The following is a 15,832-nucleotide window of genomic DNA, read 5'->3' as shown; positions in this document are numbered from 1 at the left end:
ATTGTCCATATGTCTGTCAATTCATGTTTGTTTTTTGTTTGGTTGTTTGAATGATTATTGTTCTGTGTTTCATGTTGAAAAATATAAATGGTTAAAACTTTATCTGCTGGCTGTTCATCCTTTAACTTGTTTAAAAAGCAGTCTCAACTTGCACAGCAGAAACCGATAAGTTGCCGGGCGTGGTGGCGCACGCCTTTAATCCCAGTACTTGGGAGGCAGAGGCAGGCGGATTTCTGAGTTCGAGGCCAGCCTGGTCTACAGAGTGAGTTCCAGGACAGCCAGGGCTATACAGAGAAACCCTGTCTCGGAAAAAAAAAAAAAAAAAAGAAAAAGAAAAAGAAAAAGAAACTGATAAGTTAGCTGCACTGTGGCTGGGAGTCAAGTACAGCTGAAAAAGCCCTGCTGAGGGCCAATTGCAAATGGAGCTCTTAAAGGAGCAGGCAGCCTTTTGCTTGTAACAGAAAGTTAGCTAAAGGGGCTGGTGAGATGGTTCAGTGGGTAAGAGCACCCGACTACTCTTCCGAAGGTCCAGAGTTCAAATCCCAGCAACCACATGGTGGCTCACAACCATCCGTAACAAGATCTGGCGCCCTCTTCTGGAGTGTCTGAAGACAGCTACAGTGTACTTACATATAATAAATAAATAAAAATCTTAAAAAAAAAAAAAAAGACCAAGTCTTTAAAAAAAAAAAAAAAGAAAAGAAAAGAAAGAAAGTTAGCTTAAAATTGGGAACTCAGGGTTGGAGTCATTCTAAACAACATGAACGAACCCAAGAAAACAGGTCTTTAAGGATACTTCAAAATGGGGATAGTCTTTGGGCCAGGACTCTGGCAGAGTGTTCAGATTGAGAAAAGTTTGCATTTGGGTTGAGGCTGAGCTTGGAGGGGAGCAGCCTCAGCACAGCTTGTGTGGCACTTCTTTTGTTTTGCAAACCGTGACTAGGGAAACCTGGAACTTCAGCTCTCCCTCCCTTTCTTTTAGCTGAAAGAGCCTTGTTACAGACCTAGCCAGATGTTGTTCTAAATAAAATTTAAATTCAAAGTTTATAAAAGGTCAATCAGGCAGCAGTGAAAGCTTAGAAAGGATTGCCTAATCGAGGAAAGGCATCTGGTAATCTGACAAAAATTATTCAGGGAGTTAATGAGCCGTTCTCTGAATTTGTGGCTCGCATGATGGAAGCAGCCAGACGCATATTTGGTGATTCTGAGGCTGCAATGCCACTAATTGAACAATTAGTTTATGAGCAATGTACCAAAGAATGCAGAAATGCTATCACATCTTGGAAAGGGAAAGGACTACAGGCGTGGATGAAAGCCTGTAGAGAAATAGGAGGACCCCTTTCAAATGCAGGGCTGGCTGCCGCAGTTTTGATGGCGCAAACAAAAGGGATAACCTGCTATAATTGTGGACAAACAGGTCATATGCAAAAGCAGTGTCCAAAAAGCACAGTTAAATCAAATAAATGAGCAAGAGCCTTTGTACCTATGCATATTAAGAACCATAAATTTGCCAACTGCTGTGTTATGGCAAGATGGCCCTATAGTATGGATACATCCACATATATCCCCTAATAAGACTATAGAGCATTATCCCACCATGGTGGCAAATATGGCCCATAAAGGTATAAAAAGTTCAATTACTCACTTTGGAAAAATGCCTGATAGCATAATTATTCCATATACTGCCGCACAAATGCAAATATTGTGTGCTACTATAGATGAATGGGACATTCTTAGATGCACTTATTCTGGTTTAATTGATAATCATTATCCTAAACATCCTTTATTACATTTTATGCTATTGCATCCAGTGATATTTCCAAAGGTAACGGCTAATACCCCTATAAAGGGAGCCATTGATATTTATACAGATGGATCCAAAACAGGAATTGGAAGTTATGTGATTAATGAAAAGGCTGTACGGTCGCAATTTACACCAGGAGCCCCTCAATTGGTAGAATGTTTGGTGGTTTTAGAAGTTTTTAAAAGATTCCTTATGCCCATAAATATTATCTCTGATTCTGTTTATGTGGTTAATGCTGTATTAGCATTAGAGACTGCTGGAAATTTTAAGCAGTCTAGTCCAGTATCTGAAATTTTGATGAAAAATACAAGATTGTATTTTGATGCGTGAACTCCCCTCTTATATTCAACATATTAGAGCACATACATCATTACCTGGCTCCTATTCAAGGGAGAAATTCCTAAGCTGAAGTTAGCCACTGGCAAGAAAGACTAAACAGATAAGTCCTAGCTGTTTGTTTTGTAAATCTAAATAGTATATATGACTGATGCTTCCTAAAAGCTCTATGGTTTTGGGCTGGAAAGCCACCCTGGAAACAAATGTTCTGTTCCTGTTAGGCAGAAACATTCATGGCACCTGGCATCAAGGCAACCGACTCCCACAGGCTCTGTCCTGGGGAGGACATGGAATGTATATGAAGGCCTCTATCTCAAACCGGTCATTAGGTAACTAGGAAAATTAAAACTTCTTTAAAAAACAAAAACAAAAACAAATTCAACATTCCTATAGAAATAGCACTTTGGAGTGACCAGTGTTAGGTGCTAGCATCAATTAACCACAGAACAGTACTTTCCTTCCTACTTAGTCTACCAAACAAACCAACACCATCACACATTAAAAAGACCATCCTATAAGCTGCTTGGTTTCAGTAAGACTGGTCACAGCAAGCCTACAGAACACCAATGAGGAGGAGGTGAAGTAAGGAGTATCCAAGGGAAAGGACATCGGGTATTCTAACAATATAAAACGTAGCTAAGTACATGATAATCTAAGCCAAAGGGGAGGATTGAGGTTGCAGTATCCAACAGGGCTAGGTACAATACCACAGTAGATGGGAGTCTTCAGTGATTCCTTCCTGAAGCTCTTGTGCTAACTCCCTGCCTGGATTCACACACAGCAGGATAATCTTGTAATGACAGGACACACAGACACGGAAACACACACCCTTAACAGGAAAGCCTTAAGTCCTTAATTAGGGCCACAGCACAACACTTCTACTGCTTCCTGTGCTGTTTCTGGGGTAAGTTACCATTTAATAAAAACCCACTCTCTCCTACTGGAGACTGCAGGACTACAAAAACACTCTTAAGACCAATACAATAATGAAACACATTAGCTGCTCCATTTTCATTCCACTGCTTTGAAATCTTGGAACCATATGTGTCGATCCCCACAGGAAAGGCAGGACCTTACTGTGATGTCCCAAAAGAAGCCACTGCTTTCCTAGGTGGTCCTTGAGTAAGAGCCTGGCTCATGGGTCCTCTGAAGCCATGGCAGGGAGAGATGTGCTAGGTGGCTACGTGGGCAGGAGAAGAAATAGAAACAAATTCCCGGAGGATGTTTTTAGCCATCTCAATGCTGTTGTGGGCAATGACCAGAGCTTTCTGGATGTCCTGGTAGGAATAGCCCTGACTCATGAGGCATTCAATCTCACTTGAGGGCTGCGGTGAGGGTGCTGTGGCCACAGGGTTAGCAGTGGCACCTCCACCTTGTTGATAGCTACTGGCTTTTCATTCTGAGTTGATTACCTGGACCTATGGTTAAGGGAAATGCAATTGCTGATTCAGCCACCAGAGATATGGTTTTCCTATCACAAAGTTCTATAGAAGGTGCTAAGAATTTTCATCAACTTTATCATGTCCCTGCTTCTACATTGCGACAGAAGTTTAATCTCACATGAACAGAAGCTCGAGATATTGTCCTACAGTGTGGTAAATGTGTGGAATTTATTAATGCACCTTCCGTGGGCGTTAATCCTCGCAGATTGCAACCCCTAGATGTTTGACAGATGGACGTCACACATATCCCAGCTTTTGGTAAATTACAATATATACATATGTCCATTAATACCAGTTCTGGTGTCCTACATGCCTCTCCCTTGACAGGAGAAAAGGCAGTTCATGTCATATCCCACTGCTTAGAGGCTTGGGCTGCATGGGGCAAGCCCCTGCTGCTAAAGACAGATAATGGTCCTACATATACCTCTTCTAAATTTCGTCAATTTTGCAAACAAATGCAAGTGAAACATATTACTGGGTTGCCCTATAATCCACAGGGCCAAGGCATCATTGAAAGAGCCCATTGTACTTTGAAACAATATTTGCAAAAACAAAAAGGGGAAATAGAGGCTATGACGCCAAAGATGGCTCTATCCCTTACAATATTTACTCTTAAATTCTTAAAATTGGATGATGCTGGAAGATCACCAGCTGAAAGGCACGGACAATGGCCTCAACCGCCCAATGAAATGGTCAAGTGGAAAAATGTCCTTGATAATATATGGTATGGCCCGGATCCCATATTAATCAGATCCCGGGGAGCTATTTGTGTTTTTCCACAGGGTGAAGATAATCCACTTTGGGTTCCAAAGCGACTGACAAGGACCATGAAAGATCGAGATGAATCCCAAGATGATCCTGCTATTCTTACTCCTGATGATTGAGACAGGGATAAGTATACCTTTGTGGGCCATAGTAAGATCATGGCCAGTACCTTTACCGGTACATTCCAATTCTTCTACCTTGCCTTTGTTTTTTGCAACTGAATGTTTTTTGGATGCGCCTTGAACTCCTCAAGAGCCACGGGTGTATAATAGCACGAGTTTTCATTTAAATTATACACTATGCTTTGTGCATAATGTGGATAAACCTTTTACACCCTGTATGTTTTTAAAGAAAAAGATTATTTCTACTTGGGCAGATCCCATTAGCCAAAATAAAGTGAGCTCTGGAGTGTTATTTAATGCTTTAATGCAAATTGCTCAAGGAGCACAATCAGGCTCAGGTGATGTTGGAAATAATGTAACTTCACCTATAAATATCACCACTATTATGATAAAGGGAAATGTGACTATTCCCAAAAGATCACGATGGCCTGTTGGCAATGCTACTGCTATATGCAGCATGCCTTGGTGTCATCCGGACCTCGCATTTCCTATAGTTTTTTCACCTTGTCAATCAAAAATTTTCCTCGGAAAGAAATAGCAAAAGGTTTTGTTTTGTCACCTCCATTAGATTTTGCTGTAATGAATGATAAAGGAGATGTTACAGGGAAAGAAAATATTTGGCCATATTACCAATGGATTTTAAGTAATGAGGCAGATGCTAGTACCAGTTTGTCAGCCTTTGCATTGCTGACTGGAACCTTTCATGAGATATTGAATGTTTCTGCCACACTTTCCAATACCTCTGCTCATTTAGATAATGTGACATCTAATAGCGTTATCAGAAATATGACTATTTCTCCAGTAGAAGTTTGTGTTAATCCTCCATTTTTCTTTATATTGGCTGAATTTCAAAATAATACAGAATGGTTAGATTGTACAAATGTCACTTATTTTTTGACGCAATGCTGGAATGGAACCAAATTCTTAGCCTTAGTGGTACATCTATCAACCTTTGTCCCTGTGCCTGTTGAGGCAGATCCAGAGAAGTTCCCAATAATGAGTCTTGTTCGGCAAAAGAGAGGTTTTGGAATCACAGCTGCCATTGTTACAGTCATTGTGGTGTCCACGGCATCAGCAGTTACCGCAGGAATTGCTATGGCCAATCAAGTTAGTACTGCTGATACCATAAGTCAGATAGCAAAAACAAACAAACAAAAAAAGTCTGAGGCATTGCTTACCCTGCAAAGGGTGGATTCTCATATCGCCTCAGGGTTAATGTTAGTGAATCAAAGAGTGGATATTTTACAACATAACATGGAGCAGATGATGGATGTCATACAAATGAGTTGTGTGGCATCAACTCTGCATCTATGCATTACTCCCATTAAGTATATTAATAATTCTTTTATTAAAAGTACAGATTTATCGAATTATCTGAAGGGGAACTGGTTGTAGGAGCTGGAAAGGTTGCAGAAGAAGCTGCAGATACAGATCCTGAACCTTAATGGGACCAGAGTGGAACCAGTGACCCTTGGAGACTTTACCTCTTGGCTTACCTCTGCATTTTCTTACTTTAAGGAATGGGTGGGAGTGATTTTGTTTGGTGCAGCCATATGCTGTGGACTGGTGTTCATGCTTTGATTGGTTTGCAAATTCAGAACCCAACAAAAACGTGACAAGGTGATTATAATTCAGGCAATTTTAGCCATTGAAAATGGCACCTCCCCTGAAGTTTGGTTATCTATGCTCAAGAATTAGTCGGTGTCTTAGTCAGGGTTTCTATTCCTGCACAAACATCATGACCAAGAAGCAAGTTGGGGAGGAAAGGGTTTATTCGGCTTACACTTCCATACTGCTGTTCATCAGCAAAGGAAGTCAGGACTGGAACTCAAGCAGGTCAGAAAGCAGGAGCTGATGCAGAGGCCATGGAGGGATGTTCTTTACTGGCTTGCCTCCCCTGGATTGCTCAGCCTGCTCTCTTATAGAACCAAGACTACCAGCCCAGAGATGGTCCCACCCACAAGAGGCCTTTCTCCCTTGATCACTAATTGAGAAAATGCCTTACAGTTGGATCTCATGGAGGCATTTCCTCAACTGAAGCTCCTTTCTCTGTGATAACTCCAGCTGTGTCAAGTTGACACACAAAACCAGCCAGTACAGTCGGCATCTGAGTTCTCTGCTCTTGCACCCCACGGATTTATGGATCCATTGAACTGGGATGAGAGAGACTCGACAATCATTGATCAGCCCTTGCACATCGCTGAGGTTTCCTCATTGCAAACGGTAGGGTGATCATGATTTCCCCGCTAATTCATTCCCTTAAAACTTGGCTGGCCTCGCAGGGCATGGTGGCGCACGCCTTTAATCCCAGCACTCGGGAGGCAGAGGCAGGCGGATTTCTGAGTTTGAGGCCAGCCTGGTCTACAAAGTGAGGTCCAGGACAGCCAGGGCTACACAGAGAAACCCTGTCTCGAAAAACCAAAAAAAAAAAAAAACAAAACAAAAAACTTGGCTGCCCTCTTTTGTAGAGGTCGCCCTAGGTCACTTAGCAGTTACTGTCACACAGCACTGCGGTATCTAAAGACAGGCAACTTTCCTCATGCACAGACCAACCTAAGACACAGGGCCTGGTGACGATAGGGTTACCCTATGATGGGTAAGACTGTGACACTAGAGGAACGACCTAAAACATGAGCCACGGCAGATGGACATAATTGCACAGGCCTAGTCCAGCATCATTTTATTAAAACAAAAAGGGGGAGATGTGGGAAGCCACATACACCATTACAAGGTGGTGCTGGCTACTGCTGGCCACCACCCATAAGTTTGGGTAAACAACCAATGTGCGCATGTGCAATAGAGTCACTGCCTGGCCCAGGCATGTAAATGAGGTACTGAGAGCATAACCAATCGGGTGTAGATATGTAAATGAGGTATGTAAATGAGGTGCTGAGAGCATAACCAATCGGGTGTAGACATGTAAATGAGGTACTGAAAGCATAACCAATCGGGTGTGGACACGCCTCTCCTAGGCCTATATAAACAGCTCCAGTTCTGGGCTCAGTGTCTTTTCGCCTCTGCAATCAAGCTTTCCCAATAAATGTGTGCAAAAGGATCCTGTTGTGGCGTCTGTTTTGCTGGCGAGTCAGGCGCTCACATCCCAGTGCCTGAAGTGTTCATCCTCCTGATTAACCAATCTCACTTAGACTCTCTGACAAGCATGGACTTAATGGACAATCTTGATCAGTCTGTACAAACCAGCTCCCTCAGTGCCAAGACTGTTCCTTTAATCTTTTCTCTTCCTGGCATTTTTCCATGCCCAGCATAGCTATCTGTAACTGCCATTTTCCCAAAAAATCACTTCTGCAAGGGTATGTGCATGTTGCTTTGTGCCTAGCATTGGAAGAGTGGTGGGTTTGTTGGATATGTCAGAGTAAACATGGCCTCCACGCCCACCCAGGCATCTATTGCTCACATTCTCACTGTGTGCTGTAATTACTACATCACTTTCTTTTTTAGTGCTCTTAAAACATCTCCTTACATTATTTATCTGTGTGTGTGTTTCACATGTGTGTGTGTGTATTCTCTCAAGCACATACGCCATGGCACATGTGTGATCAGAACATAGCTTTCAGGAGTCATTTCCCTCCTCCCATCACGTAGGTACTGAAAGATACTGACAGAATGTAAAAGGTCACAGAAGCCCTGAAATTGGCAAGATAGATGTCAGTGTTAGCAGAACTAGCTTCACTGATTTAGAAAAATAGAGGTGCACAATGCTCTGGCCACTCCTTGAACCTGTGTGTCTGCCAATGTTTTGACCGTTCCTTGAACCCATGTGTGTGCCCACTGATGAAGCCCATTGCCAGGTGTTTGTGATATTGGTTGCTGAGAAAGAGTCAGAAAATCTCCCCAGCAACCACAGCCCGGTCAATCCTGAGTTGCTACACCTGCACCAGACTCTTTCCTTGTACCCCTCCCATACCCATTTCTTGAGAATAGACATTGTTTAGGTCTGGAAATCCCCTACTCTCCCCCTTCTCCTTCCCCCCTGAGGGCCTATAAAAACTGGGACCTCTTTCCCCTTGAGGTCGACTCCTCTACCCCTGTGTGGGATATGAGTCGTCCCCAGAGCTCTGGCTTTCCCCAAATAAAGCCTCATGTGGTGTGGTCTCCCTTCCCCCCAGCCTGGAACCTGCCTGCTCTAGGGTGGAGCTACTGGCTCATTCGTCCTGCCACGCCCACTGCTGGAACCTGACCTTGCTGCCTGGAGGCACACACGTGTTCGTCCTGCTACTGGACCCTGAGTTACTTGGCGGGAAATTGGGTTCCCTCCCCCTTCCTTTATAAACTGAGTGTCTGGAAATATTAAATTGAGTCTTGATCAGAGTTTTGTCTTGACTCCATTGTTTCTTCCGCCCCGTCTAGTTACCTCTCTTTCAGCCTGAACTGCCATTCTCAGTGAACCGTTCGTGTTGTGGACCGCGGGCGGGCCGCAACAGTTGGCGCCAGAACTGGGACCTGAAGAATGGCAGAGGGATGTTAAGAGAAACGACTGCTGTGTGGAGCTCCACAAGAAAGGAAAGAATCGTCGTATTGGAGGAGCATCGGAGCAACGGACAGGTACACATGCTAGCGCTAGCCTAAAAAATTTCAGTTTTGTAAAATGTTGCTGGGGATGCAGTAGGATACGAGCAAGTTTGAAGCAGTGCTGACCCAACACTGGTTCTGCTTGGGGTCAGCAGTTCGTAAATCGGAACTAGATACGGAGACAGGCGGTGTGCCGCAGTTTTTTAGAAAGCTGCTTAGGTGGAAGAAAGAAGGGTTCAAAATCATGGATCAGGCGATTGTGTTTAGTTTTCAAGAGTTGCTTAAGGATAAAGGAAATTCATACCGGAGAAGGTATGGGCTAAGCTGAGACAGCGTTAAGCCCAAGCGCTGGTTCACTTAGGTTCAGCAGTGAAGCTTAAGAGGAGCTAGGCACAGGCGGTAGGCCGTGGCTAGAAAAAAGCTACATTGTTAGGTGTGAGAAAGGAAAGGGTTTATTAAAAGGAAATTAATACAGGCGGATTGCCGCAGTTATAAAAATTGCATCATGAGGGAGGAAATTGTCCCAAATAGCAGGAGTACTCTGCCCCATTTTGTGTCTTGTTTATGTCTGGTGCACCAATCTGTTCTCGTGTTCAATTCATGTATGTTCGTGTCCAGTCTGTATGAATGAATGTTCTATGTTTTATGTTGGATAATAAAAATGGTATAAAAAAACTTTATCTGCAAGGCCGAGAGCTGCCACGTGTTTCAGCCAAAAACCAGACACGTGGCCTAAGGCAGCCCTAGAGGCTGAGTCTCTTAAGATATTTCTAGTTTAGATAATGATTAATGCGGTTCCTATCCTAAATAGTAAAATTTAAGATAAGATATAAAGCAATGCCTCTTTACTAAAGCGTTAAAGCTTGCTTTAATAGGTATTCATAGGTATTAATTGATATCCAAACTTCGTAATATGATAGTAATGCTTCTAATATTGATTTTAACAGTGATAAATTGTTTTAAACATAGGTTTTGCTTTCCCAAAGTTGTAGATATTATCCTAACCTTGCACAAAAACTTAAAAATTATGGTTAAAACTGCCATTGTTCCATTGACTGCAGCTTGCAGTTTGATTGCAAATTTAAGATTAATGCTCAGATTAAAAAGTATTTTACCTTTGAGTCAATACAGGGCTCTGGGCAGCCCCAGAGCGGCTTGTGGCCTTTTCTTTTGTTTTGCAAACAATGCCTAAAAAAGTTTTTCCCTGTGTTCAAGAAAATTTCTTTTTAACAGTGTTACAGATCTATTCAAATGTTTAAAATAATGCTTAAATTCAAAGATTTTTGCTTCTAGTAAACTGGTAATCACTAGAAAATTTTGCCTCTATGTATGGCTAATATAGCTTTACATTATGTAAGAAAAATGTTTATTGTTTCTGCTTCTTTACGAGAAGCCAAAAGTTTTAATCTTTCAGTATATATTGTTTCCTAAGTGAAAAATATTTTATTAACTAATGCTTCTCAAGGGAAGTTTACCTTAAATCCTTGCTCTCACCCAAAAGATTCAGAGACAGTATCCTTTTATTATTTGGTGTTTTGATTTGCTGCAAAAGGTTTTACAAAAAATAAAGAAAGCTTTTATAATTGTTGTTAATTGGTAATTAAAAAATTAGTTGTGCCGAAGACAATTCTTTGGCCAGAAAAAACATTATTGTAAAGTCATTTTTCTCATCCTCCCAGCCGATCGTTTGGCCCACGTGGGCCCAACTAGCTGCTGTGGAGCGGAGTCTTAAGACACAGTTGCCCCTATTCCAGCACAAATAATCTGGTTGTGTGCTGTAGATGGTGTTTTAAAATGCTGAACAATCAAACCTTAATTTATATATTAATAGTCAATGCTATATCTCTGAGCTCATAATTACTTAAAATTGTTCGTCCCTCAGATACTATTAATTCTCAAATTTACAATTGCTTATACATATTTCTAGTTAATGAATAAATAAATTATGCACGTGTGACTCTTAATAACTTTTCTAGCCTTCTAGTTACAACCGTTCCTTAAGAAAAATAATTGATAGTGCAATTAGTCACTGCCCCTTTACAGCCAAATATTTAAAATGTTTTGTCCAAAAAGTTATTAATTCAAAAGGTTAGATATTGTAAAATTTTAAACTTTAACCTCTTAAAAGACAAAAGAGAAATTGTATCCCCATATATACTATTTAGTGCATTTCCATGCACACTATTTAAAACATACCTTTATTTTCAAAATTTGAAATTAAAATGTCAAATTTAATAAATGCTTTTTAGTATCTTAAAAGGATCTACTTATTGGCTTATAAATTGATCCTAAAACAGCTACCTTATTAGGAAAGGGAAAAACAGGTTCTCTCCACAGAACTCTACAGAAGCATATTGGTAATTCGTGTGCTGAGCTGACAGGTAAGTTAACTCAGTGTCCTGATTAAAAGGACTAAAAGATTAAATTCATGTTTTAGATCCATCCTTACTTGTCATTTTTCCAGTTTAGACTAGCTTCTAGCCTTTTAACTTTATGGCAATAGTACATCAGAGACTGTATATTCAGACTTAGTAAAATTAGTCATTTAATAGAGTCATAATGATTTTTCACTCTTCTTCAGTGTGACCAGCCATTCTAACTCAATCTTAGACTGGTCTAATATTCAGTTCAATTATTAGAGATTCCTATATTCTAAATTACCTAGCAAAGTTAATTCAGAGCATATCCCCCAAGGTTACCAAAGGCTCACCTTGCCTTTACCTTATTTGTCCTAAACTTTTTGCAAACTGACATTAAAGGTCAGTCTGCAGCGGAACGCCGCTGGCACCCGGTTACTTCTAATTTGAGACTAACTTTAGCTTTACAATTTGCATCTAAATAAAGTACCTTGACTTCTCCAAACAGAAAATTTACATTACTACACTCTAATTGTTTAGTATTCTTCCTTCTCTCAAGCAGGTCAATCTACATTCTCAGGTTCTCCGCCCCACCCCTAAGAGCAAACAGGTGGTTCTGCTAATCTCTCTTCCAGGGACATCCCAGCATGTGGCTTTTCAGTCTAAGATAAGATTTAGATTTACCAGGAGAGCTAGGGAAGTAGAAATTTCATATATATTTACAAAGATTAGTTCTTATTTTGATAGATATAGGCTTAGTCCCTTAGCTGGCCTCTGGCTTTTCACCCTTGCTGTTACCGCAAGGTGTCCTTAGTTCCTCAGGCTACTGGGAATAACAGGGATGAGGAGGAAAGACTTTCAGCTCCTATTTTAACCAAAATTAATGGTGTTAATACTGACATAATTCTTGTCTAGGCCTTGCTAAATCTGAGGTTGACAAGTCTCACATAGAGACCTCGCAATAACTCAGAATTGCGATACTGATTCATAATCATATGAATACGGTATGGGTACCGCTTGGCGCAGGAGATCACTGCGGAGGGAAGGTCCAATTTGACCGTTTCTGAGTTCCCTGTGCGACACACCTGATTTGAAAGAGGTTGGTATCTGACTCCAGCTAAAAACCAAAATACTTACGGCTCTGCCTCCCCTCCCCAAAAGATACCAAGAGCCACAGATGTGAGTTGTTACAATACTCACGGGAGGAATCAGGTTAATGTCCACCCAAGTCAAGGTTAAAGGCCCACTCATCTACGGATGAGAAAATCATTTGATCACCTCTGTTAAGCATTGCCTATTTAAACTTAATTAATAGGGGGGAGAGAGATTGGAGACCTTGCTGTTGTAAGGGCAAGCCCTTCTCTGCCTCCCACCCAAAAAATAAAAAAGCCAACTGGCCTTATACTAAAGAGCTGGTCTTAACCGCTTCTCACTGTTCCCCTGCCTGTCACCCAAAATTGTGGATAATTATCAGTTCAGTGTTATTCTAAAATTGTTTAGCTAAACTCAGCCAGGGTTCCAACGCCCTACTTAAAAGGCAAACAGGTAGCTACCTATTCAGCACTAATTAGCATTATAAAGTCAGAGCCTACAGCCCAGTAGGCTGCTAGTCAGTCAGTGCTTTTAAGACAGTCTCAGCCAGATACAGTTTACCATTAGAAAAGTTAGGGAATCCCACGGAAATAGGTTTTTTCTTTAGCCCTAGGAACTCAGGCAGAACTATTGAACATAGATAATTTTTCTGCCACAGGCCACCCCTTTTTTTTTTATTTTATTTTTGTTATCTAATGGGGGGAAATGTGGTCTCCCTTCCCCCCAGCCTGGAACCTGCCTGCTCTAGGGTGGAGCTACCGGCTCATTCGTCCTGCCAAGCCCACTGCTGGAACCTGACCTTGCTGCCTGGAGGCACACACGTGTTCGTCCTGCTACTGGACCCTGAGTTACTTGGCGGGAAATTGGGTTCCCTCCCCCTTCCTTTATAAACTGAGTGTCTGGAAATATTAAATTGAGTCTTGATCAGAGTTTTGTCTTGACTCCATTGTTTCTTCTGCCCCGTCTAGTTACCTCTCTTTCAGCCTGAACTGCCATTCTCAGTGAACCGTTCGTGTTGTGGACCGCGGGCGGGCCGCAACAATGTGGTTTGCAACAAGCTCGGTCTATCGTGAGTTCTTGGGTGTCTGCTATTGTCCTGAGGCCTGATCGAGGGGCTCCTCTCTGAGTCTTTCAGTACCAGGGATAGGTGCTTCAATATGAAGCAGCCCTACTGGGCTAGCTCAGGCTACCTACTCCTGGTCATCATTTGTTACTGAATCTCTAAACTGGTCTCCCAGGAGATTCTCCTTTAGCCTGTGTGGCATCTGAAATTGGCTAAAACTCAAGCGATTGGGCACACCTGTGAGGGATTTTTTTAATTAAAAAAAAATTAAATCATTTAAAATGGGAAGACCCACTTTTAATCCAGATCTTTTGAGGTGGGAATCTAGGCCACACCTTCTGCTGGCAGTCTATATAAAGGACACGGAAGAAGAAAGGTTATTCTCTCTACCTAACCACCTTCACTCTCACTGGCAAATCCATTCCTCCACTGGCATGATAGCCTACTTCTTTGGAATGCTGAGACACCGTGAGAGCCAAAATTACATTTTAATTTACAGTTCCTAAGAGATCCATGAAACAAAAATGCCTCTAACCTGTAAGCCTTTTGCTCAGGGACAGACATTTCCTGAAATGCTGGATGCTGTTGTTTCTGAGAGATAACAAGCCACATGTTTTCACTCCCCTAAACAAGTGAGCTTGATCACACGTAATGGAAAATACAATGCCATTATGGGGTTGTTGTCTTAAGCCTCTGCCAAGTGTGACTCGTGGCCATTTCATGGAAACCCTGGAATAGACCTGGCCAGCGTCCATCCTCCTTGTCAGTATTTAATTAAAGCTTGCTTCAAATTTGGCTGGAAAATTGTGGCAGTGGTCTTATTCTCAACCCATGGGAGTAACAACATCTAATGTCATGGACAAAAATTCAACTGGATTCTTGGATCATCTGTTGGAAGATAGTTATTGTTGGAGGACCTGGACCACAGCCTGTAAATCAATCTAATACATCCCCTTTCTATCTGTCCATCCATCCATCCATCTAGGTTCATTCTGTAAGTTCTGCTCCTCTAGATAACTCTGACTTAATCTGCCAGAAGTGAGTTGATTTGCTAAAATGAATTCCAAAGCATCCAGTATTGTCAGGTCTACAAATTTTCTGGCCACCTCGTTTTGTATGCTTTCTTCCCATCTGCCACAAGAGGGCACACTATTGTCATCTTTAATTTCACTCAGGGTAGAGAGATAATTCGTTTGTTTCTCATGTAGCCCAAGATGGTCTCAAACTCACTATGTAGCTCAGGATGACCTTACATTTCTGACCTTCCTGCCTTGTTTTCCTGAGTGTTGGGATGATAGCCATGTGCCACCAACATGCCCCGTGTGCATTTAAGATTTAAATTGAGTGGCTAGAGAGAGGTGGCTCAACATAAAAGCCCTTGCTGTCCTAGCAGAGGACCAAGTGGAGTTCAGTTCTGAGTACTTACAACAGGGGGCTTACAATTGCCTGTAACTCCAGCCAGGAGCTGTGATTCCACCTTCTAGTCTCCACAGGCCCACCATGCTCACGTATGCATACACACCTAAATAAAATGTGATTTTATGCCAAAATCAGGAACTGAGAGAGTAGTTCAACAGTAGGGTACTTGGTTCACAGTTGTAAGACTATCCGTTAGACACTAACACACACACACTTAAAATTATTTACTATAAATAATAAGGCCAGCCGGGCATGGTGGCACATGCCTTTAATCCCAGCACTCTGGAGGCAGAGGCAGGTGGATTTCTATGTTCGAGGCCAGCCTGGTCTGCAGAGTGAGTTCCAGGACAGCCAGGACTATACAGAGAAACCCTCTCTCGAAAAACCAGAATAATAATAATAATAATGCCTACATGATATCCACACATTTCCCTAAATGGAGTGTAATTATCAGGGCTGGAGAGATGGTCTCAGAGCTAGGAGCAGTTGCTGCTCTTTGCAGAGGACCTGAGTTTGGCTCCCAGCATCCACTTCGAGCAGCTCATAACCACATGGAACTCCAGCTCTGGGTGCTAGAAGGTGCTCTTCTGGAGTCTGTGGGCACTTGTACACACATATTCACAAACCCTCAGGCATGTGCGTGTGTGTGCGTGTGCACACACACACACACACACAATTAAAAAATAAAACTGAGGCTGGTGAGATGGCTCAGTGGGTAAGAGCACCCGACTGCTCTTCCGAAGGTCCAGAGTTCAAATCCCAGCAACCACATGGTGGCTCACAACCATCCGTAACGAGATCTGGAGTCCTCTTCTGTAGTGTCTGAAGACAGCTACAGTGTACTTACATATAATAAATAAATAAATCTTTTAAAAAATAAAACTGGCCGGGCGGTGGTGGCC

The sequence above is a fragment of the Mus caroli genome, unplaced genomic scaffold (assembly GCF_978045245.1).
Source record: "Mus caroli unplaced genomic scaffold, Mus_caroli_1 scaffold_10, whole genome shotgun sequence".
Lineage (NCBI taxonomy): Eukaryota > Metazoa > Chordata > Mammalia > Rodentia > Muridae > Mus > Mus caroli.
Note: the sequence above shows the minus strand (reverse complement) of the source record.